This window comes from Catharus ustulatus, chromosome 5 (genome assembly GCF_009819885.2).
Source record: "Catharus ustulatus isolate bCatUst1 chromosome 5, bCatUst1.pri.v2, whole genome shotgun sequence".
Lineage (NCBI taxonomy): Eukaryota > Metazoa > Chordata > Aves > Passeriformes > Turdidae > Catharus > Catharus ustulatus.
In genome coordinates, this window is record NC_046225.1 from 8,961,246 (window position 1) to 8,987,298 (window position 26,053).

Consider the following 26,053-nt stretch of genomic DNA (forward strand, 5'->3'; position numbering starts at 1 on the left):
CCAGATGCTGTCCCTCTCTTCAGCTTGGAAGACTAACAAGACACACCTTCATTCCTAGCCTATGGTGACTCCATGTAAGAAATCGAAGCCATTACAGAGTCTGACAGATGAGGCTCTGGGAGAAGGATAAATGGGAAGGAAAGTCCTGCCTGAACAAAACCTTAACACACAGGTATGCAAAAAGCCCCACAAGGGCTGATTAGTGTCCCAGAGCTGCAGCCTTGTGTGCCAGCAGAGAGTTAACTCAGCACACCCTGTGACTCCTGGTGCTAAAGGCATATCCAGCACAACACTGTTCTGGGGACAGAGGTTTCCCCTCATTCTGCTGCCTTGGCTGGTGAGCAGCAGTGACATTCAGCTGGCATTCAACAGAGACATGAGTGCCATGAACAGAAGTGTCAGCAGGACAGAGTTCCCAAATGTCACCTCCAGCCCAGTGGTGACATGCTGGCCACAAGCAAAGCAAGACAGGAAGGTCTCAGGTGCTTTGAATAAGTAACAGCCTCCTTAATACTTTATAAAATATACTGTTCTGTCATTTCTGATAGCCTCTTTGGCAAGTTTCAGAGAAAACTGGATGTGCAGTTTTCAGATCCAATTTAGGATCTCTTTTCCTTTACAGTCATCATCTGACAAAATAAAATTGCAATATTTTATAATATAAAATTGTGACTTGCAGACGTTTTGTCACTGCTTTATGCTTCAAGTTCTTAGCATGTTCATAGCTCACAACATCGATGTGATCTTGGTCTACAAGAAGTAATTTCTAAATAGCTCAGCTGGAAAAAAATCCTGCCAATGATGTTCAAACTGAAAATACCATTCTTGCAGACAAAATGTTCATATAAAAGTTCACTTATTAACAATTACCTAGCACAAGAATGGACAATACCTGAGAGAAACAAGGAACTTATTTTACCTTTTTTCTTTCCTTTCTGTGTCCTTTTATTAAGTGCCTGTTCAGGAAGAGTCAAAACTCAAGGAAATTTCTTTCTTCCTTGCCCACTCCTATTGCTGTATTGATTAAAATTTTTGGTTTGATTCAGTTCTTTTTAACAGACAATGTAAGCTTTCTTTCATTTCTGGAAAGAAGTAGAACCTCTCCAGGACCATTCTTGAATGAAAATTTAGTCAATTACAAAAAAAAAAAAAAACAAAGCTTTAATGACTCAACGGCAATCTAAACTGTATTTTGTTTGTTTCTGTTACAATTGTAAATTTCCATGTAAACTTTATCAGAAATTTAATAGTTACAGCACGTCATGTATTTTTTTAACTGTTTAATAGGTAAATGTAAATACTGATATTGTCGCTTTTCTAGCCTCGGTCCTATTTTTAAGCCACATTATGCAAGTGAAAGACACTGCCCTGACACTTACACACAGAATGTTTAAAATGTCTTTATGTTCTTAACTCCTGTATTCAGGAGTTAACTCCTAAATTCTCAAAGATGGTGTGTTTTGAATAACAGGAATTGAAATTGCTTTAAATAAGCCATTATTTTCTGTAAGTTTTCTAAACTTTAAAACAATTTTTTTTTTCTTCTTTTTTTTTCCCCCCGGGAAAACAGCATATTTTTCTTTCTCCAATGTATTGGAGTTTGAATCAAGGTATCCAGAACTCTAACAAAGTATATTTACTGGCTTCTGAAATAAAATGCATCATAAGACTGCAAATTTACCATATTATGGACTACCATTTAAATGAGGAACCCTGAGACATTATTTGTTTAAAATACTTAGAAGGATTTTATAAGAAACTTATCACATGTATCTGTTTCTGAGATATTTAATTTAAAGTTTAAAGAATAGGAATGAATGAATTTGCTCAATGCAATCTCAAGTATAAAATATAGTAGTTGTGTAATTTCCTTCTTCCACAGAATAATCTTCATCATCATCATGCTTGCATTAATCAATTTACAAAATCAAACTTTATTAATGCAGTCATTCAATAATGTGTTCTACTGACCAACCTAGATCCACTGATCTCACTAGATCAGCTCTTGGAAGCCACTGCAATGAAGTCTTCAGAAACAGTGTTTCTATCCATTTTACATTATGGAAGCAACAGATGCTTCTTTCTGCATTGACAGGAAAAATTATCTTCATAAAACTGTGATTTGTTTTTTTTTTAAGATACCAAGAGGGTGTTTAGATTAAAACAGGAAACAGAGTTTTCAATTTTTCAAGAAAACTTTTACGAATATGCTGAGGTGTAAGTTATTCAGACCTAAGAATTACTAAGCTTTATAGGCATCTTAGTGTCAGGAAAGGGAAAACTGAATTTTTTCAAGTATTTATCTCTGATGAAAAAGGTTGTCTACTTCCTCACACCCCCCTTTTCATACTCGTGCTAAATTGAAGCAAGCAGAAAATTATTGCTGTCCCAGTTGTCAGGAGAATTAAAATTGACTTCATCCTAGTAAGGGTAGTAAATTATCAGCTACAAATGAGTTCCTAATTTGGTTCAAATATAATACAAATACATGGGCATAATCAAAGCAGATTTCAAATTCCTGGATAACTTTGGAATCATCTCAGAGCTTCTCATGCCTATTAAGAGCATATTAACAAAATCACTTTGGCACTCCTGTGCCACTTTCACAGATTGCTTTCCTGAATTCTTAATTCCATCCTGTTTTGCAAACCAGACTATAATGCAGTCATTTCAGGTACAAACCTAAAGTAACACTATTACAAACTGTGTTTGACAAACCTCCTTCAATGGTAACCAAGATACCTATACTTATAAAAATGTGGATGCTACAGCACTTATCACCCTGAACCAAGCCTCTAATTTTCTCCATCTTCCTACATTTTTATAACTCTAAGAGCATCTCAGAAAGGAAGATACTGTTTACATACAGAAAGTAATCCTTCATGAAAGGTAAAATAAATGGTATCTTTTTTATTAAATTCCTTTAACTTGTATTGAAAGCCAAAATATTTAAATCCCACTTCTAAGACAGAAACCTTAGGTTGTTTCAGCAGATTAATCATTTCTCCAAAAGATAGAAGAAAGTCTTTATTATTGCATAAAAAGGAAGTGGTGATGTCAGAGCAATGATTTTGATCTTGCTTGTGTGGAATTGCTACTGAAATTGTTACTAAAACAAAATAAGCAAATAGTGGGAAAATGATTTGATATGCCCACATCACACAACCATTGCTGCTTTCACTCATGTGAGAAAAGCACCAATGACTGGCAGACTACCTTGATGTAGCCTGTACTTCTTGAAACAAAGGAATGCACAAAGACTGTAGTAGAGATTTCATTTTTATTTCACATGAAATTTGCCTTTTGTGCGCTATGAACACATAAGGGAGAAGCTTAATTTTGATATACTACATCAATATATGGTATATTCTTCCATGGTAAACAACATCACTGAAGAGTAGCTCAGAGATGCAGGTGAATGTCAGAGCAGCAGATGAATCACTCAGGAAGTTCTTCTTGCAGAGTGCTCATAAGCTGTTTCTCACCTACCCTTCCTCAATTATTCACCATAGATGAAGTTCTCCCAGCAACTAAATTAGCAGAATCACCTTGGGGACCAGCAATAACTCAATGACTTCTGTGAAGCCTAAAGTGGTCCTGCCATCTAGAGGAAAATTGGCTTCAAGGCTTTGGGAAAAAAAAAACTCAGGAGTCATTCAGAGGAGCATCCAGCAGCAGTGGGAATCCACTGGGCAAGGACAGGAAGCCCAAATTCCTTTGAAGACACATTGCCTTGGAATTTTTGAAGTTTAATTGACACCTATAGATGTGCATGCATTAGGAATTTGCCTTGGTCTGATTTTCCATTCTAACTTTAGCAGATAAAAGGAACATCAAATAAAAAAGCTTGTCAGAAAGTCATTAGTAAGAAAAAAGCAACAATTGCTACTGCCAAATAAGTTTCTACATCACCTGCCTTCTGAGTTTATGATTTATTACATTTCTTTCTTCACAGAAAGGTGATTTAGAGAGAATTTGTTTGAACATTATACTCTGGAAAGTAGTAGGGGTCTACTAGGAAGGCAAGAGTGATTCAGTAAGCAGTGGATTTGAAACTTCCTTGGAAAAACATGATATAGGAAAAATAATGCAGCCCAGCCTAGCTCTGCTGTGGTCTTTCATTTTTTTTGGTGGGCTGTCCCATTAGATAGAACACACAAGACTCTGCTTCCACTGAACTCATGCTGCAAGGAAACAGTGAAACAGGGAGAAGAGTTAAATCTGAGAAAATTTGGCATATTCTTCAACAACTGACAGAACATTTATCAAGTTTAGTGCAATGGATTCATTAACACTTTAAGAGAATAAAGACCCCAGGGAAAAGAAGTGGGTTTGTATTTTAAAGAGGTGTCAGGCATACATATCCTCATGGCTGCTACCCTTATTGTATTCAAAAATTAGAAACTGGGCATTTTTTTCAGTTTTAACCACAGAGATTGGTGGAAAAGTGATGTTTGCAGCTATTGCAGATACACAGCCCAGAAGACAGTATTTACAGATGGATCAATTATTTAATTTATTAATGGTACAGTAAAGTGTACATGCAAAAGCAACCCCCTACATGCTAATCACCTAGGCTGTTTCAAGACCTATAGAAACTCACAGTGTTAAATAGCAACCTATTAAAAAACCCTTGCAAATCAGGCTATTGAAAACCTTTTGTGTAATACATTATGAACCCCATCTTACCACTGAACTGGCATTACTCATTCTTGAGTTCAGTGTTGCACTACATTCGCTCTCTTTCTGTGCAGATACAGGAATTTCTTTGCTATGGGGTGCTATGACAAATTGCTAGAAGGGCTGGGTTTTTGCAGAGAGGCAGAAGCCAGACTCTACAGCTTCTTAACAGAAACCCAGTGCCCTGAAGTCCACTATTACACCACCACTACCATTTCTACAAATCCAGAGCCTTCCATCATCACTGCAAAGCCCACAGCTGCTTTCACACAGCTCAGCCACACTGAATACAAATCCAAGGCATGTGGGTTCTGCTCTAAGCTAGAAGTGATCTCCTTCCCCACTCATTCCTGCAATTTGTCATTTCTCACCATCCTGCAGGGAACTTCCCACCTGCTCCTGGAAAAACCTTAAGGCTCTTTAAAGGAAAGAATGATTTACATTAATACTTGTCCAAGTGTGTAGTGTACAAGAATCTAAACCACAGTTTTTTCATTTATAAATTGTGGTCATAATAGCAATTGAGAGCCTTCCAGAGTGTTCTTTTTCTAAATTCAACATTTCAAAAGGCCACTTGGAGCTCTGTTTCCTTAGATAATCTTCATCAATCGAGGTAACTGGCTTTGAACTTACTTCTCTTATTCTTAGGTATAGAGATTACCTCATACTATAGTAAGTGTTGATTGTATTGAGGGAATGCTGATTTTCCTATTCTAAAGTATATTTCTTTTTTTCTTGTCTTGAAATATCACTTTTCATTCATACTGTTAACTTTAGTATGGATTTCCTCATAAAAACAATAAATAATTTTTCTTTTAATCCTTCCATGTAAGAAAACATCAGCCTTATTATCAGTTTTGTGAGATTTAAGGAAACACAGAAGGAAAACAAGCATTTTCTCTGCTGCAGCTTGCTCCACTGGGAAACCCTTCTACTATTAAAAAAACCTGCTGCTGTCAGAACTGACAGTCAGGTACAATCCTCTGCCACTGATAAATCAGAAAGTAGGAATCAAACCAGAAAGCAGCCTCACCACCCTGGATTTTAGGGGCTGAGCAACAGGCTCAGCTTTCTCAGTGCCGCAGCCACAAGGACAGAATACCATTTTCTTCCATGCCAGATCAAGGTCCTTTACTCCAGCCCTGCCAGGTTTTCCACAGTCCTGGGGTCCCCTGCACACAGGCTGAATCTGTATTTTATGGAACATTTTAAAATCAGCTCACTTTTTCACTTGCACAATAGGGTAATCCCTCTTTGGAGACTAAATCCAAGTAGGAGATCCTCCAGTACTGTTTCTGCTGTGGATCTGTGGCTTTGCATTCTCTAGATCTATTTTGTGTGTGTGTTGCATTCACTGTTCCAGTACTGAAGAGCAAAATCCCTGCAGATTGACTTAGAAAGCAACAAAATAAAAAATACACTTCTAAAGTATTAAAAAAACCCCAAAGCTGGAATCAAACCTGAATTCACAAATAATCTACTAGTTATTTAAATATAAAATACACTACAGAAGCGCGGCTCCAGAGCATGAATAAGGCATTTGTGAATAAAGGGTTGGAAGTTGCAGAGGAGGATGCAGATGCTCTGAGCTAGCACAGAGCAATGCTACCACCTTCTGGAGAAACAGCAGCAGCCACTGCTCGGCTCACAGGGCACCGACTCCCTGCTCCTATGGCACAAGGATACACTTATCATAAGAGAATGATGTATCGTTAAACCTACAACACAAGAAAATGTGCCCCCATTGCATTGCAATAACAGGCAGAATTATTTTAACTTGACTGCCTTATTTCAACGAGTTTAATTTTTTACCATGTGTTATGTACTGACTTGTCACACCAGCTGAGGAAAGTGCTTCTGCAGGTCAGCTCTGCAGTTTACACAATCACCAGAACACACGTTCTTGTTTCCAGACTCGTGCAGGGCTGTGCAGCAATGGGACTGTGATGAGACCCCCACTGCTGAAGATCACCGCCTTTCTGCAGACATGCTTTGGCTCAGCACCCGAATGCAGCACCTTGGAACTCCAAAACATCTGCTGCTGAGCATTCTGCAGAGATGTGAAGGAGTTCAAAGCAGTCATCCCATTCTGCTCGAGTAAATAGGGGACAAACTGCAAAGGAGCCAGTCCTGTGCCATGAAGATGGAGCAATGAAAGAGATATTCCCACAATGTTTTTTCCTGTTTTTTACTGCTTTCTCTGGACAACATTTTCCTTCTGCAGAACACAAACAAGCTTAAAAAAGGAAATGCCGCAAATGTTTACAAAAGTGTTTTAAACTTCCAGATAAAGTATAAAAGCAAAAGAGCAAAAGATTAATTTTAAATTCTCTAAGCTACCATGACTGCTTTATAAAGAGTATATGCTTCAAGTTATGTACAGCAAAAAGCTTAATGGCAAATCCTATAGCAAGCTTTGATTATATTGAACATATTTCTCTATTTGATGATGAGAAGAGAAATATTGTCCCTTTAAATAGAAGATATTCTCCCTAAAACAATTGTGTTCTGGACATTACTGGCATTGAGCAAGCTGTTTGCACACATCAGTGGAGGAATATAACCTTCAATGCATGTGATGGATGGCATAAATTAAATTCTATCTCAACTTCCAGCAGTCAAATGCAACTCTTGTTCCAAAGTCTGCAAGAAAATTCTGAGTAACTCACAGATCACTGAAGTGAGGATTAGTACTTTTTTTTTTCCCTGTTTGTTTTTGGTCTATTTTAACCCTTGTACTTTTAAAGTGGATTTTAGGCTACTTACTTACATTTTAAGCTACTTTTTCCTAAAAAGCAAACAAACAAAAACCAACCAAACAAACAAAACCAGACAAAACCACAAACAAATTGAACAAACAAAAAACATGAAACTACCAGCACATTTCTCCCAGATAAGCTGTCATGGAGGAATATTTAGAAAGTCTGCTTCCTAAATCTTTATCGTCTTCCACCAGCCATTCAATAGTTTTCATTAAAGTCCTTGTTTCTTCTTTTTCTCCTGGACCATCCTGTCACCATTACCCTCGTGACAAAAGCCTACTGGCTTTTGCTCAAAAATATTTAACCATAGATAGTAAACATAATCTGAACAGATTCTTAGCAGGACATGAAGAAATCAGCACAGGAAATTCTTTAATCTGCTGGTGTTTGGCACATCATGCATGCAGAATAATCTGTTAATTGCCATAACCTAAAATTAAAAATGTGTAGCAGAAGCTGAAAACGAGCAGGAAGCACTTCCCAAAGACAAGTGTGGTTTGACACTGGCCAAACACTAGGCACACATGAAATCCACACATGGATCCCATGGGATGTGGGCAGATCTCTGCATCCCCATGGATCCCCAGGGGCTGTGCCTGGATCTCTGCATCCCCATGGATCCCCAGGGGCTGTGCCTGGATCTCTGCATCCCCATGGATCCCATGGGCTGTGCCTGGATCTCTGCATCCCCATGGATCCCATGGGCTGTGGGTGGATCTCTGTGGCCCCCTTCTACCAGAAACCAGACCGTGCAAAACCAACACACTAGTTTGACAGTTTCTATAAAGAACTTCTATGAAAAATTAAATTTTGTCAACACAATTCTTAGGAATGGAGCAAGTATAAAAACATTACTTTATGATATGTAAACAAAAAGTAGAAAGAGCTCTGAAACAGGCTGTTTGTCATATTTGAAAATTATCCAAAAATCTTATTATCTAATAAAAGAAATGCAGTAACACAAATGTTTTTCAATGGAAGCCTAGAAGATTTCAAAGCAAGAAAATAAACCCGTTCTAGATCCTAGATCCTAGATCCTCAGTCAGTGACAGAAACTGTATGGAAACATGCTGGTTTTGCATTAAGTAGACCTCTCTGGAATAGACCTAGGGGTGCTGGTTACAGCTTCTGAACATCTGAACAAGCTCAGGTGACCAAGAAATCCAGTGGTATCCTGGCCTGGATCAATGCTGTGGCCAGCAATAGTGCAGCCAGCAGGACCAGGGCAGTGATTGTCCCTCTGTACTCAGCACTGGTGAGGTCACACCTCGAGTGCTGTGTCCAGTTCTGGGCCCTCACTGCCAGAAAGACACTGAGGGGCTGGAGGGTGTCCAGAGAAGGGCAGTGGAGCTGGGGAAGAATCTGGAGCGCAAGTCCTGTGAGAAGCAACTGAGGAAGCTGAGGGTGTTTAGTATGGAGAAAAGGAGGTTTGGGGAGAATTTATTCTGTAGTACTCCTGAAAGCAGGCTGTACCCAGGTGGAGGATGATCTCTTCTCCCAGGCAACTGGTGACAGCGTGAGAAGAAGTGGCCACAAGCTGAATCACAAAAAGAAGTTTAGATTGGGTATTAGAAAAAACTTTCTTCAACAAAACGGCTGTCAAGCATTGGAACAGGCTGCCCAGGGAAGTAGGGGGTGTAAATACCTTCCAGGAGGTATTTAAAGAACACGTAGATGTGGCACTTGGGGACATGGTTTAGTGGTGAACATGGCGGTTCTGGGTTAAGTGGTGAGGTCCATAATCTTAAAATTATAGAATCAGCAAGATGGGATGAGTTAGAGTTTACTTAGATATTCCTTACCTCTAAGTAGGGGAAGTAAGTCTTTTAACTCAACATCAGCTACTACAACAGAAGAGATCTAGACTTGTTACATACAAATTCATGCCCTAAAAGCACACTTACTTCAAGAGATGATACATTGCCAAATTACAACCACAGCCTTTTAAGAGCTGAAGAAATTGAAGAATTTAGGTATTTTTCCAGACAGTTTATAGTCTTGGGCAAATAGCCACAAATGTTGTCCATTTTTAAGTAGAATTTACATTTAGAATGGAGGTTACTCATGAGATGTCAATCTCTGTGTCTATCTCAAGTTCACAGCTCCTCTCTAAAGGATTCAACAAAGTAATAGAACTACCATAAGGATACACAACACATTCTATAAACTGTAAGAGTAGCCCATTGTTCTAATTTTCTTCATGTTCTCATCCTTGAGAAGGGATAATTGCATCGAGTATGTACAACATTATTTCCTATTAACTGAGAATAACATTTATCTACTCCTGCAAGAAATTTTTTTTTGTTTTCTTAAGTTTCTGTCAAAAAACTACAGGTAAACAAAAGACATAAGCCAGGAAGAAGGTAGAGGTAGGCACTGCTTAATCTAAAGACAGAGTTAAAATCCAGTTTAAGCAGTCAGAATCTCAGTTTAGATTTCCATTTTAATAATTTGAGATCAGTTCCAAGTATGCTCAGCAACAGTGCTCAAACTCACTGCCATCATAACTTTTCAATAGGTAAAATAAAGTTCAGAAGGCATAGAATGAGAATGACTGTGTTTAATTAAGTTCAGAGTGAAAAATGCAAACATTCTATTTGGTCATATATTTAACTTCACAAAGACTTAAATGAACACATATTTTTCTAATAAAGAAGTTCAAGATGCTATTGCATTTTTAAAGGTTTTTTTTTTTGTTAGACAGCAAGTTCATTATAAGACATTGACTGCACTTAAATGCCACAGCAGGGAGCATGTTCAAAGATTCAGTATTGCATTCACAAGTAAAAAAGAATTTGCAATAAATCCAATAAGATGAAACTCTCTGTTGAATCCTAAAATACGAAGATGATGAAATTGCCAAACACATTTATTTGTAATTATTTTATTACATTTCAAGTTTAATTATTGAAACAGTAAGAGATTCAAACAGTCTTTAGCACACAAAGCAAGGACTGTGCCAGTGTCATGAAGGAATTCATTCTCCTTCAGTCTTGATCCATCAAATTCCAACTGTCTGAACTTCAGCTGTTTTCTGGCTGCATTCAATTCTCTAACTGCTAGACACAAATTAGTCCCTCATTTTTAAGTAAAGCTTTTATTCTTTTGATTCATCCATGACATCCTCATTCATAGGCTAAACAGAGAAAAAAAAGGTTGAGGGTAAAGGGAGTGATAAGTTGAAGAAATAAATGAGAGCACCATTTTGTTCTGTGCTGGGGGGCAAAGAAATACCATAAACCCCAATATTCTATTTTACACACAGGTACCAAAATCACTACCATTGATGCCTCCTAGAAGTCAGAGGCATATGGAAACCAAGATTTTGTGCAGGATTGATGTTCTGGGTACAATTAAACAGAGATTTAAACCAGTTGGTTTCTATTTTGTTGTGGAAAAAGGATAAATCTGACATCCCTAAAACTGAAGCAGACAAATCCAGAATCTGTAGTTTGGGATGCTCCTACACCTCAATCACTTAAATGTTGGGCATTCTCTTGCATTTTACTGGTAGTTCATAAAAATGAACTAAAATTACAAGGATGAAGAAAAAAAAACTCATGAAGGAAGAAAACTTGTGAAACTTGGTTATTTTAAATGTTGTTTCCCACAACTGATGTGCTGTTCATGCAGTCTTGATGTCTCAAGTTTATCTGAAAAAAGTTTCAAGCAACAAATTAATATTTGAGCTGCAAGTCAAAACAAAGTAGATATTGAGAGATTTAACTGAAATATTTTAGCTAGAACTTTTCTAGCATGTTCTTACCAGAAAAAAATTGTTCCATAGCTTTCTTATATCATTTTTGTTCCTAAACATGAAAGCATGTTAACATGACAACACATTGGATATCATTGATTTCATTAAAAAAAAACTAGTAAAGCCTGTAGCACTTGAAGTATTTTCTCATTTTAATCAGCCTTCTAATTCAATAAAAACAAGATTTGAAGATGGGATTCTTTAATATAGAAAATTTAAGTTTATTTTTTTAATAGATGTTTATATTTATTTCTAAATGGAACTGAACCAGTTCTCCCAATGCACCTTTTAAATTTCTAACTAGGCCAATATACAAAAACAGGAAAAAAAAATCACAAATCACTACTATTGATTACATGAATTTTAAAAACAAGAGAACTGGTAGAGAATTGCTTTTATTTAGTAATAGGATTGCTTGTTTGATGCAGAACTCATAAATTACCGAGGCACTGTGGCATTGAAATCAGACTCTAAAAGTTACAAATATGAAGAGGTTGGTTGGAAACACTGTGAATATTATATGCTAATATATAAAGAATAAAAAAATCCCAAAAAACAACAGTGAGGCTGTTTTTAAAAAGGTTTCTGTAATATCTGCAGAGCAAACAAAAGGCAGAATGCAAATAAAGCAGTCTGATCTTTTTCAACTAGCACTTTCATTAGTCACACATTGTCATTCTAGGAGCTGTTTCTCAGATCAGCAATGAATAGTTTAACTTTTACCTTTCTTCTCTTTCAATTTACAAGCACTTCTCTGTGCCTCCATAAGCTCAATGACCTAAGGGCTCCTTCTGCATGTGCAGTTGTTTTGGGTGGTTTTGTGTATTATCTTAGAAACAGGTCCAGAAAAGTTTATAGAAGTGAAGGACAGGTTAACATTATTTCTATTCGTCTTTTCAATGGTATTGAGATACATAAGAGGCATAAAAAATATTTAATTTAAAAAAAAATCTCTCTCATTACATGCACACATTACAAATTATGATCCTTGTGGGTCTCTTTCAACTTTGCCAATAAATAGATGTTCCTTAATAAGAGGAAAAATCCAATAAAGGATTTTGCTGCTTAATACTTCAGAAGATGATGAAGTTCTCTGGCCCTCAGGCCTAGTGAAAGTGCATTAAGAAGGCAAATGCATACCTGTCAGAAATTGCTATTCAACAATACTGACCATGCTGGAGCCTATAAAATATAGCATTTATTTGAGTTTATGCATATGGTTTACACCCTGTCAAAAGCTACTTCAGTTATGCCTCTTAAACTTTTTGGAAAGGACTACATTTGTGTAAAGCAAAATACTTCCAGCTGAAAAGACAATCCCTGTTAAATCACACTTGAATTTTCACAGGGCTTTCTCTCTGAAAGCTTGCAGTGTAAATGGTTATGCTGCCTACACCCACTACCTACCTGGCTTAAGACAGACACCTACTTCTGTGATGATTTGACCTTTCCTTTTACAAATTATGTTCACAGAAATAAAGCCAAACCACAACAGATTTAAAGGGAAATGTCAAGTCCTCTCTGCTTCACGCAGTTTCAGCACTGGACCTCTTGACAATCTAGGCAAGTTTTCCCACTCTAATGAGACCAAAACTGATTTTCTCTCAGTCTCTCACTCAGAGAAAGCATAAAAATACTTACCTTTAAGCATGAGGTTAACTTCATTCAAATGAACAGAGATTGTCTCCAATAACATTAAAGATTTGTTCAATTGTTTTTGTCAAACAGATGGATTTTTGACTAGTTTAGAGCCTTATCCCAGCACCATGTAAGGGAAACTCCTCAGTCTTGCTCAAATCAATGTGGATTTTACCATCAACCTCAGCAAATCTGAAATGTCACCCTAGGGTAACTTAGCCTTTGTGCTATCTTTTTAAAAGGCACTGGTACGATTTGAAATTAATGGAAAATCAGGCATTCAGAATGCTCAGGCAGCTTTTGAAAATTCAGACCTATTTCTAAGCAATTTAGTTCAAGAAAGAAGAAAAAAAAATCAAAGTGAAATTACTCTCAGAAGTTCATAGCAACTTTGAGGCAAAAAAAAAGAGCATGTAATGATACAAGTTACATGAAAGTACAAAACAAAGAGGAATTTCTGATAGATGTCAAACCACAATAGGCACAAAAGCATTTTATTAGATAATTCTTCTACCCAACAGCATCCAATCATTAAAGTGTAATATCAGAGCCCTGCATTTTCTACACCTAGAAAAGGCTGTGGTTGACCTGACTGAAATAATAAACTGCTGGAAAATAGTACAGTAAGAGAATACTTCTAGAAAGCAGATTTCTGTAGAACTCTCTCAGTGCCAATCACACATGGTCCTTTTTTGGTATGTCTAGTGTGAGCATCTGTGGAAAATAAAATTGTTTTGTAAACTGGTTTTAGTAGTACATGTAATACTGTAAATTATATTAAAACATGAAGACCAACACTGTACCCACACAATGTGTCTCTTCCTACATACAATGGAAGGAAGGCAGGGAAGAAAAATACCTTCTATTTACCTGGTGCTGGATGAGAAATAAAAAGGAGTGCTTAACAAACAGCAAAGAATCTGAGTTTCAGGCCTTCAGATGGGTTTTTCTTATCTTCATGCATGATGTACTCCATATCAGGAAGTCCAACAGTTGGAGAAAAAGAAACTTGGAGACAGTGATGGAGACACAGGCATGGAGAAAGATAAGAATATCTGCAATGTCAGTGGGAGGTTCTGCCAGTTCAATCTCAAGTGCAAATCTGCACTTGAAATTATGACAGGTTTGGCAAAGGCTTAAAGGCAAATGAGAGAAACAGCTGTGGTGACTCGAGTTTAGCCAAAGCAGATTGAGCATCTCAAACCTTTAAAGACTTGACTATAAGAGAGAGAATTCAGCAGGAGATGCAGCTTAATTTAACATCTTCCAACCTATTCATATTTCTCCAAAAAGGAGTTTGCAGGTTCCATTAATGCCTGTTTAATACCAACAAGCTGAGGAAAACCACGATAAAAGTGGGTATTCCTAAATCTACTATATTAAAAAAAAAAAAATCCTCTTTTTATCAATCAAGAAAATTTAGTGTATACTATAGTTGTGACTTGCTGCACATTAAAGCCACTTAAGTGTAGGACTGCAGACCAGCTTTTCATGGACCTTAGTACCTACCAAGCCTAGTGTTTCTTGCAAACCCAAGGTTTACATTTTATTTTTCTCATCCCTCTCCACATCTGAAGTTTTACACAAGTGAAAACAGGGGCTGTTTGACAAAAAATACAGACAATAAGTTTTGATAAGAAACAGTTTTGCCTGGCCTACAAAGTTTAGGATTTTTCTAACAGCATGTAAAAAACCAATATTAGATAAACTCAAGTTTACCAGCAATTTAAACAAAAATATAAAATTCACTTCAGGATGAGCTGACGTTCAAGGATCAGTGGTTAATACAGACAATTCATTATTTTCTACAGAAGTAGGTTTGCATACCGGAAAAGAACTTGAATAAAAATAACAACAAAAACCATCAAACAACCCAAAACCCAGGTAAGATTAAAAACCAGAAAGCAATGAATACCTTTAACCTCAGTGTTCCATAACAACAGCATATGTTTTTGCAATAAAACTTACAAATCACTCTGAAGCAGTGTCATAATTTTATAACAGCTTCCTAGAGAAGACTGGCTTTCGTAAGTCTGTGCTCTTGAAGGAAAAGAGTGTTGCACACAAATTCTCTTAACAAAACAATGTGCTGTTTGAATTAATATTTGGGAAAAGGGAAATTTAACCTCTTAACAGCAGGGAAAAGGAGAGCAGACATAATGGACAACTTCTGAGATTGGTTTCAATCAAAAATTCAATGCATAATTTCTATATCAGGTCAATAGGTAAATATAAATGTGTAATAAATGTGCAATGAATGTGTAATGAATGTGTGAAAACATAATAAATACTATTACACGTACAACTTAGCAATAATCAAGAGTTTTCAGTTTTAATACAGTAGAATATTTTCTGCAAGATATGTTTTTAACAGCATACTATAAAGAATTAACAACAAATACGTGTGAATTTACTGAACACAGCAGATGAAAATTATTTTTAATATGCATATTAAAACTGTAGGAAAATGGTTATGCATTTAATAACCATGCAGTGAATTAGTGAAATAGATGCACATATTTTCATGTATTAAATCAGACATAAAACTCTCTGTTTAGTCATAGAATTGCAAAACAACCAGAAAATGTTAATAAATAATGCAGTTTTTAAGACATTATAACGATTCTTAAATTCAGGAAGTAGAAAGCTGTGTGGTTTTCATGCCTTACAAAGCATAATAAGTACTCAAAAATTCCTTTTTTCCCATTTTAAATTTTTTTTTTAAATCACACACAGAGCATGAGAAAGCAAATATCAAGTTGTAGCATCAATGATCACCCCATCAACCAGAGAGAATCTCTGAGTACTTTGTACATAGCAGAAGAAAAAGCTGAGATTTTTTTTGGGGGGAACTTAAATCGGTTTCCTCTCATGGTTCACCAAGCTAATTTCTCCAAAACTGACAAACTCTAGCCAGTGAAAAATGCAATGTTGGAAACAATTTCAACAGAGGCAATGTTTAGTTTATTACCATTGCTTCGTGAATATTCAGGGATTTTCTTGCCCTAATAGGAGGCTACAGAAGTCCTACCTACTCTACAAATTTTTGCAGGTATTGCTTATTTAAATTTTGGAACTGGCAGAACTCATAGGCAGTCACACTAGCAGAAAGTTCTGGAGTTGTACTCAACAGAAAGAATTATGAAAATCTGATTTCCTATGATTAACAGAAAATATTAAATTCTTTTCTGGTTAAAAAATTGATATTCAATTAATATTTTGTATTAGGATTCTGCAGAAAGGAAAATTTGTTAATGGAATTGTCATGAGCTAGGGAGAGGGATATGTGTTCAAAACACAATATCATAGTTAAATTAGAGTAGGAATTCAGTATGTCATTGAGTATGGAAGTAGGAATTTTGAAGTAGGTCAGCAAAGAAGCTAATGTTAGTCATTAATAGCCTGATCTATTGATCCTACTACCTAAATACACATCTTCAAAATTACCTGAAAAGTTTAAACTTTACTGACCTTTCCACGCAAGTTTCCCATAAGATTTCCCATTTTTCCCATAAACTAATATGCTCAAATCAAAAGGAAATGTTATAAATATTTATTTGGTTTACAAATAAAAATGGAGTACAAAACCTGATCATCAGCAAGGAGTCATCTGGAAATGTGTGTAATTATACCACAAAAATACAAAACTGCAAACACTATTATTGACATCTGTAAAATATAATCTGTGCCAAATTCTCTGCACTTGCAGAATTTTTTTCTATAAACTATCTGACCTTCTCCTGTAATAGAAAGCCATGGAGCCTTTAGAAATGATGAAAAATATTGGAAATCACATCAAAACACATTTCTTGAAATAAGTGATTGTGAGTATAGAATTTGAGAGAATTTCTATATATAAAACTCAATTTATTCTGCAAGGAAAATTAGAAGAAAGGAACAAAAATGTGAAAGATGGCCAATTTTAGATTACAGTTATTTGAAAATAAAACTTTAGAAGACCAGTAGACTATGAAAAAAGGAAAAACAATAAAGATGCTACTTATCCACACGTGTACATTGACAAAACATTTGCTCATCCAGTTATGTCCCTTCATATCCATTATTCTAAAGTATTTAGCTTCTATAAAAAGTATTCCAATTGCATTATATGGTAGAAAAATATTTCTTTAAAAACTTTATATTTACTTGCTAGAATTGGGTTGCTAAGTAGAAATCCTGATGTAGACATCAGCCTTAGCTTCTCATCCTTGAGGTCTGAGGAATTATTTTCTTCAAGTCAGAGGAATTTGCATGACTAAGTTGGGTCAGGAAACTTTACTTTTAAATAAATAAATGCAATTAGGGTTTTTAAAGTCACTTTCTCACCAATCAAGAGTTGCTATTGGAAATGTTACCTTTTCCCTTCTACTTTTTGAAATTCTTTGTTCCATTTTTCATAGTCCACTGTGACACCATAAAAAAGTTTTTCAAATCCACCTCAATTTTCCCCCTTGCCTAGAGTAATAAAACCACACAGCTAAAAAAAGAATGTTTTCTGTGTAAGTGTGGCTATATTGCAAGACTCTTACGCAGAAGAAAAATTTAAAACAAGTTTACTGTTCTTAAAAAACAGATTACCTGTGCAATACCAGGAAATGTAACACAAACTGTCTACTTCAGTAATATGGGACCATTTTTCTTCCCTCAATTATATTACAGCATCTATAGACCTATGCTATAAATCTCACAAGAACAGAAATTGTCCTCTGTCAACTTTCAAGCATGCACAGATTCCTAAATATTTCCAATACATCTGGAGAATCTAAACAAGTTATCAATATTGCAAAAGCTAACTTCTTAGATCTCCTCAGCTCATCAAGCAACTTAGGAACTTGGTCAAAAACTTAGGTAACAAAGGTTAGAAAGTATAATATCAATATAGAATAGAATCCTCTGCACAAAGAAATAAAGGTTTTCCTGCTGAGTTTCTAGACCCTGACAAAATACAAATCTTTCAAGACCCAGAACTCATTACTTTAACTTTACCTTGTTACTTTTGACTGAATTACAGGAAGGATAAGAATTGTTCAACCATTCCAATACATCCACTTGCTGAACAAATCCATCCAGCCTCCCATACAAGTGCATCTGTAGCAAGTTTGTGTTTAAAGTATCAAGATCAAATCAACCAACTCTATTTTTGGTTAGCTGTTTATTTTTTATATGACTAAGTTTTGAAGACAGTGACAAAAGGAGTAGATTAACTTACCCGACTTGGAATAGCACTGATTTATGACTTAAATTTTAGCAAATATCTTTGAACATCCGAACGTTCTGGTTTCTTTTGGTTTTGTATTTCCAAATTATATTTCCTTTATCTTTATTTTAAATGGTCATGGTTCTGGTATAGTTGACTATCAAGAAGGAGCTAACAATTCATTATTTTGTTGTAAGTTTAATTGTCAGATTATTTCATAGAGAAAAATATTTGAGGTAAAGTTTTCAGCCCTTCTCCATTCAGTAATTATACTGTGCACATCCCATACAGAAATGCAATACTTTTCTTTTTTACATAACCAGCCCCTAGGGATGAAAACAATTTGGCCACTTTGAGCTTGGACTCTCTCTTGGTAGTTTGAATCTATATCAGAGATACTGGGAGCAACCCATTTTACTTTATTGTGGAAAAATTTTTTGAACACTCATTTAATTAAATTATATTTCACTAACAGAAAACAAGGTGACAACCATTGACTTATTTTGTGCTACATTTTAACTGACCAGGTATATTCAAGCAATGGAAAAGAAACAAATGCACAACCAAAAAAAAAAAACCTATCACTTTTTTTGTTTCAAATATAAATTGAAATGTAAAAGTCCAGCAATTATTGAAATATTTATCACCATCTGCACATGTCATTTATTGTAGCACACCTACAATAAATTAGCCAAGGATGCCAAAGTAGTTGTGATTTAATTTGCTCTTAGTCAGATTAGCTTTCAAGTGAAAACTTAGTCAAGCTACTCAAAGAAAAAGGAACCATTTTCAAAATTTGGGTTTTATTATCTTCCCATGCAACATGAAAAGAATTAGTATTCCTGTTCTTTTAAGAAGATGCTTGAAGTGTAGCTATATTTCTTGGTACTATTTATACCAAATGCAACTGAATTGAAACCCCAGTAAAAATAATCTATGCAGAAACTTTTTCCGGAGGGGCCAGTACAAGTTCCTCTTTCCTCTAAGCTGAACTCATTCAGTCTCACGTTGAGCTGTTATTTCCACCTTTGCAGAAATTTATTAGTCAGAATGACAATTGGGTAGCCACAGGTGTAAACCTTCAGCAACCAAGGAGTTTATTGAGTTAGAATAGCACATATTTCCTCAGGTGTGCAGAAATCCAAACATCTTTCTCCAGCTCTGAGCACTTGTCACCCCCCACAGTGTTTTTAGAAGGAAGGAACATAGAAGAGAGTTCATTTGTTGGTCCCTGAAGCAGCACACTCTGCCAAGATGCTGAGTGTAGGGATTCATCCAACAGCAACATTCACAACTCTACTTAATATCATGTATAAAAATCACTTCTAAATATTATGTACTGCAAATTTAGCAACTCTTCATTGCTTCTATCTAATAATGTGGGATTTTATTTGATTTAATTCTGTCTTTTTTTTCCACTGCAATGTCATGCTATGATGACTGCATGTTTCCCCATGCAAAATGCAAAACCACTGACAAATCCAGTTGTCAGGTTATTCTTGATATATCAGAGTAAATATTGGTTTCCATGGCACCAGGACATGCTGGGAGTTCTCACTTGTTTTAAATACTCCAGGGATTTGAAACATCATTTCAGTGTCAAGAGAAGATTGCTACTAATACTTGACTGTCATAAGAAAAATGCAATGATAACCAATGGCAATCAAAGTAATAAAATAAACCATGATCTTGGTTTCTTTTTTGCAGAAATAATTTTGAAAGTTACTATTTAAGTAAACTGTTTTAATTAAACTAGAATACAAAAAATCATTTTAATGAAAGGAGAAATAGATATAGTCCCTCCAGAGGTGATTGGAAACATTATTTTTCTTTTAAATGTTTGTTAAGTGACATCAACACAGTGAAGAGTGTACTTCCAGAACTCTTCTGGGAATATTGACATCCCACCAGCTGCAAACAATGTCATGATTTTAACCTTGAGTTGAATACTCAAAGCTGTGAGCCTGTGCACATTAAGGAGTGAGAAGAGTGTTTAAAAAATAATTTTAATTCACTGGTATTAATTCCCTAGTTTATTGATAGCTGAATTCTTTTGTCAGGTAAAATTTAGAACATCTCTCTCTATGGACAGTATTCCATGCATCTGAGGTTATAAATTGTGTGTCTTTCATTCATAATGAAAATACATTCATTCATAATGAGAACACATCTGTTTTCAATCCTTCCTTCCTTCCTTCCTTCCTTCCTTCCTTCCTTCCTTCCTTCCTTCCTTCCTTCCTTCCTTCCTTCCTTCCTTCCCTCCTTCCTTCCTCTTTTCTACTTCACTTAATGCTTTTACGTTTTGTCATTAAAGTGAAAATACAGGTTTACAGTTAATTTGACACAATTAATGGTGTCAAAACAGAAATAGATTTACCTTGGATCCAGGTAACACTTTAACAAGCTTAGCATATGAATTTTCCACTCAAATTTTCATCAGAAATCCAGTATACTACAAAGATGAAAGATGGGCACAAAATTAATATTTTATGCAGGATGAAAGGAAATTACACAGTTGCATCTCTATACGAATACCACAAAGATACATCAAAAGCTACCATATTCTGCTAAGGCATAAATCTAATTCCTAGCCAAAGAAAAGCTCTCCCTCAAGAAAGTAACTCAATTACCCTGTCTCCTTTGGTGATCCCCAACAAAATACATCAACCAGAAAACTCCAAATTAGACAGAGCAACACTCAAAAATAATGAGAAAAAAGCAGGTTGCAAAAAGTCAGCACTCCATTTCTTTTAAGCAAAGGAATAGAGGAATATTTCCCCCCTACTTATACTGTTCAGTACATTATATTTATGTGTTATGTTACAAAGCAATATTGTTTTTAACTCAGGAATGCATCTATATTATCAAAATCTTGCAAAAGGTCGGTTTTGAATATTCAACCAGCTTTTAAGTTCTGGCTATTTCAGTGCCAACCCTCGGAATTTTGAAGATCCCAAACACAGAGACTGATGGACTATATCATTCATCTTCATGGATAGGAGAGATGTCTACTTTTGTGGGAAAAAAAACAAACAAAACCTTTCTTCTGAATAGAGTATACTTTCCAATAGTGTATACAAGTCCAAAATGCAACGTTGAAAAAAATTTCAATTAGGCCTCCTAGAATGTGAACTCTGAGGGAGTTCTGCATCAGCTCCTTGGCTAAAGGAAAAGAACTTTCTATAAAGTTTTTTTTTTTAATTGCTTAATCTCTACCTTAGTCTAAGCTTTGTCTTCCAATTCTTGAAAAAGTTCCGCATTTTTAACCGTGTTATATAAGATTCACAAGCACACACATGCTTTATCTTCTGCCAGCAACCTTCCCTTGATTTGTAATCATATGCATTAGCCCTGCTATTTATTACATAAAATACCTGCTAATCAAATACAATTATCAAATTCAGATCCTTAATTAGATATTGGGCAGGTTTTAAGCAGTACACACTTCTGAAATGGCAGCTGCTCTCTGTTCTCTCTTCCATGTAACTTCCTTACTCTCCCTGTGCAAAAAGCCCTCACTTTGGGCTCCAAGATGACTCTTCTTCCTTTTGATGGCAGCAACAGATTACACAACAGCTTGGTATTTCCTTATTTCATCTTTGACTAAACAAAATTCTAAAAATAAATTTTGACTTAACATGAAAGTAACATCTTTCCTAATTTCTCACCTAAAAGAATTAGGAGTTAAATACTTTATTTACAGAATTTTAATTGAAAATGAGCAGAGGGGTTTAAAAATCTTCAAATCACAGAAGAGAGAAATGTGGAATAACACACTTCCAGAGAAAAGGACAGGACAGTTAACTTACAGAAGGAGACCTAAGTTCATGTTTGTCTGCTTATTTGCTTCTCAACACAAATTGAGGTCTGCCACTTTACTGCTGAGTGCTAATGAGCTGTATTAGGTATTCTGCATGAGTCATGTACTGCAAAAAGTCTTTTATTACTAAGTAAATGTAAAGGAGATCTCAGGTTTTCACCTCTCACACAGGTGTCCTAAAAAATGGCTACAAAGTAATTTTCTCCATCTTAATGAATATTCATTGAAAATGTTTCTTCAGGAAAGACAGAAAGTCTTCCTTTATTCTGTACACACAAATAAATGAGACAGGATTATGGAAGGGTGAAAATCTTGGTTCTATTTTCTTTTCCAATAAATCTGAATGAAGAATTGAAATTACCTTTAGCAAGATCTGCATATTGGAACTGTTAAGTAAAATAATTTAAAAATCAACAGAGCAGATATTTATAAACAATTGGGACCACAGAATTTTCTCTACTTTGGAAACAATATTTCCTGGTTCTTACAAGATTTAAGTGAGAGTATCTGTGGAAGTCCTTGAAAAACTTATAAAATTTCTGGGTCTGCAATGAGACCTTCTGACAGAGGGCTTCACCAGGTACACTCCTTATTCTTTTATTCTTCCTTTCACTGTCCTTGTCTTTTGAGTTGTACAAAATTCTTTTTTTTTTTTTCCCCCAGGGGACACCAGTCATTTTCTGATGGAAAAAGACCCTGTCCATCACCTGAGCTGGGACCCAGCTGGACCCCCACACTCACATAGTTGGACCAGGTTTCCTCACCAGCTCAGCCCCAGGTTTTGCATGGCAGAGTCTCAGATGTCCAGTTCCCTCAAACAATTTTATCTCAAACAAAGAATTTCTACTTTGGAAATTATTTCCGGTGTGCGTTAAAATATTTCTGGAGAGATATTGCATGTGACTTTGTTTATCCTAGTATACATGGTTATGTATACTCTACAATAGCACAGGAAAGTAATTTTGATATTAACTAATATCAACCTTTTACAATAATATTTGAATTAAAGCCTTAAATTTAACATCATTTAGAAATGGCATAGATTTGTGAAAGAAAAAAATACTGAAACTGAATTAATGACAATTTTTCAGCCCAAAAAACCCCGTGATTACATAATTTTAAATTATTTATTTATTTAAATATATAACTGAGCAAGAATTCACCACCATAAGATGATAACTTCCTTAGCATCATGGTTGAGAGGACTAGAATAAAATTCACCTCCTGAGACACGAGGTTTGTGCTGATTAACAAGAGGGCTTTTTACTCAAAAGGAAGGTCACAGAAAGTGCCAGAATTTCTTCATAGATCTCCACCAATACTTTTGCCTCTTACTAAAAACAAAACATAACCAAATCTTGAAAATACTTTTCTGTCTGCGTAAAAAAATGAGACTGACACACAGTAGCCTTTGTAACCCCTGGCTAACAGCATCTCCCTAACATTTCTACAAACCTCAGCCTTACCTTTCAGGAAAACTCTAGGAGAGAAAAGATAGCTCAGCCTCCATATACTTTGCTAGTTTCTCTGTTTTTTGAGAAAAAAAAGGAACTGCCAACCTATGCCAGCTGTAATTCTAGCTCCTGCAGTCTGGAAGCCAGTGCTGGACTGGGAACATTCTAAATAAGCATCCAACAATCCTTTAACATTAATAGGTTCTTAAGCAGGGTCACATCTTTGCTCCTTTGACACAGCAAAGTCTGAAAAACTTAGTTAAGTCCATAATATTTAGGAAGCATAATACAATTAGGAAACTCTATCACCTTGGAAATTAAATTAAGCACTGATAATTGAGAATAACCACTGCCTATAGTATCCTGATTTGTTCAAGATCCTTTATTTTCTCTTATAAGAAAATAAACATATGATATGAGCAAATCTGAATTGTAATACCTGTCTTTAGAGCACAGTTACATGCAAAGTGTGTAAAAACTCTTCCCTTCCAAAAGGCAGAGGGAATTAATCCAGATAATAACTCAACAGGTAATCTGGAGAACCACTGCTAAAGATGTACAAATTTTACATTGTTAAAGATGTATGAATATTTTTCATGCATATTTGTGGAGAAAGATCTACCTTATTTAGATCAGGGAAATAAAAATTATGTGTTTTAATTAATTCTTGTATTTTGTAGTTTACTGGTTTTGAAGAGTCTCCATTATAAACAAATGTAGAAGATGTATGGACGTTCTCAAATTGACTGCTGATATAAGTGGGCACAACTCCACTTCTATTTAATGGCATCATGCCAATTTATTCCAACACTGATTCTGGCCTCTTGCATCTCAGTTGGAAGCAGCCCTAACACATGCAGCTTTATGTGCCAATGGCAAGTCTCCAATTTTTATTCCTTCAGAGATAAAAAACTGCTATAGCTTCATTGTAAAGGGTCATTGATATTCTCTGGATCCAACAGGGAATTGTCTATTAAGTAAACCACATCTATTTTTCCATTTATGAATTGACTGAAAATAAGCTTAAGATCTCCACAGATAAATTGTTTATTCAAAATTTATCCACATGTAAGTTTTAAAGGCAAAAAAAAAAGGCCAAGTAGTGTTCTCAGGGATTAAACTATTTAGTGAAAAATTTAGTGGATTTGCTTAGAAGTATGCTTTGGAGAAAACTGCATAAACTTTCTTCTCTAAGAAACATAAAAACATCTTTACAGGTTTAGCAGAATATCCAAAGTTCTGAACTTTACATTTAAAGTGGTTGACTCACCAGTCAGTAGATGCTGGGAGGCTCCGTTAATAAATAATGAATAAGTGAATGAAAAAAGGCTGGCCAACTTTCTGAAACAAAACTAAAACTTAATACATCTTTTTTTGGAAGGAGAGGATGTAAATAATGTCAGCTATAAAGAGTCTGGGACAGGTTTGCGGATTCAGAAATATTGTTATGATATTGAATCTTGGGTGTTACACTCTGTAGTTGCAAAATAAATCTCACATTCTATTAAAAGGTTGCATTAAAAATCTGTCCTGTTAGAGTCTATCTCTGAAACTGTGAATAAACCTTAAGTGAAAACATCACATTTTGCAGGAACTTAATGTGAAACATAAGCTCTTTCCAGAAACTTGTCAAGATCCTGGAAACAGACTGACATTAATTCAAAATGTTTGAGCCTTCAATCAAATTTTGCAGAAGCAATTGAGTTCCAAATTATAAAAAATGAAGAAAATTAAAAATAAAAAAATAAAAATCAGAAGGCTTTGCAACTGAGGGCTTCACAGATGTCTGGAGATGCTTCAATATTTCACACAGTACTTGTTAGCTTGTGAATTGCTAACATTATGACTCTAGAGAATTTAGATTCTGACAACCTGATTAAAACGGGCAACAGACTCTGATAGACCAATTATGTCTGGCACAAATGTTATCTGCATAACATAAGTAAAACATATTTTGTCTAACAGGCTGAAAATAATTAAATACAACAAAATCCTGTGAATACATCACATCATCCCTATTCTGCACTCTCTTTCCCCTCTCTCTTTAAGTTTTCCATTTCTCATCCCCCCCAGTGCATTTCTAACAAAACTTCTGCATCTCGTGTTGTAACCTGCTGCCTCAGGATACAACACAAGGGTTTGAGACCTCCATATGCTTTTTTTATTTGTTGATTTTGCATTTTTTTATACATCAGTTCCAATAAAATGAAGAAGAACCATTTTCTGAACAATGAGATTTGAACTCATGGGACTTCTCAGCATGATAGCTGAGATAAATAACAATGATAGCAATGATAAATACATTGCCCAGAGAAGTTATGGATGTTTCCTTCCTGGAAATGGTGAGAGTCAGGTTGGATGTGGCTTAGAGCATCCAGGTTTATTGAAAGATGTCCCAACCTATTTTACGGGGGGGTTGCACTAGATAATCTTTAAAGATCCCTTCCCACCCAAACCATTTTGTGGTTCTCTGATCATAGTATCTTCATCCCATCTCTGCAGTAAATCTGAACATTCTCTTCCAATGTTATTTCAGGTTGGAGAAGCCTTTTGAACATTTTTCACACAAGATATGAAGACTAATAAATCAGGGTAGGACTGACCCAATGTTAGAGAACCCTGCATACAATAAAATAGCAGGGAATAAAGGAATCAGATGAGATCTATCCAGATGGTGAAATGTGCTGTTAGAAAGGAAAGCAGAAATAATCACATGAATACTAGAACCTTTTCAGTATGGTTCTC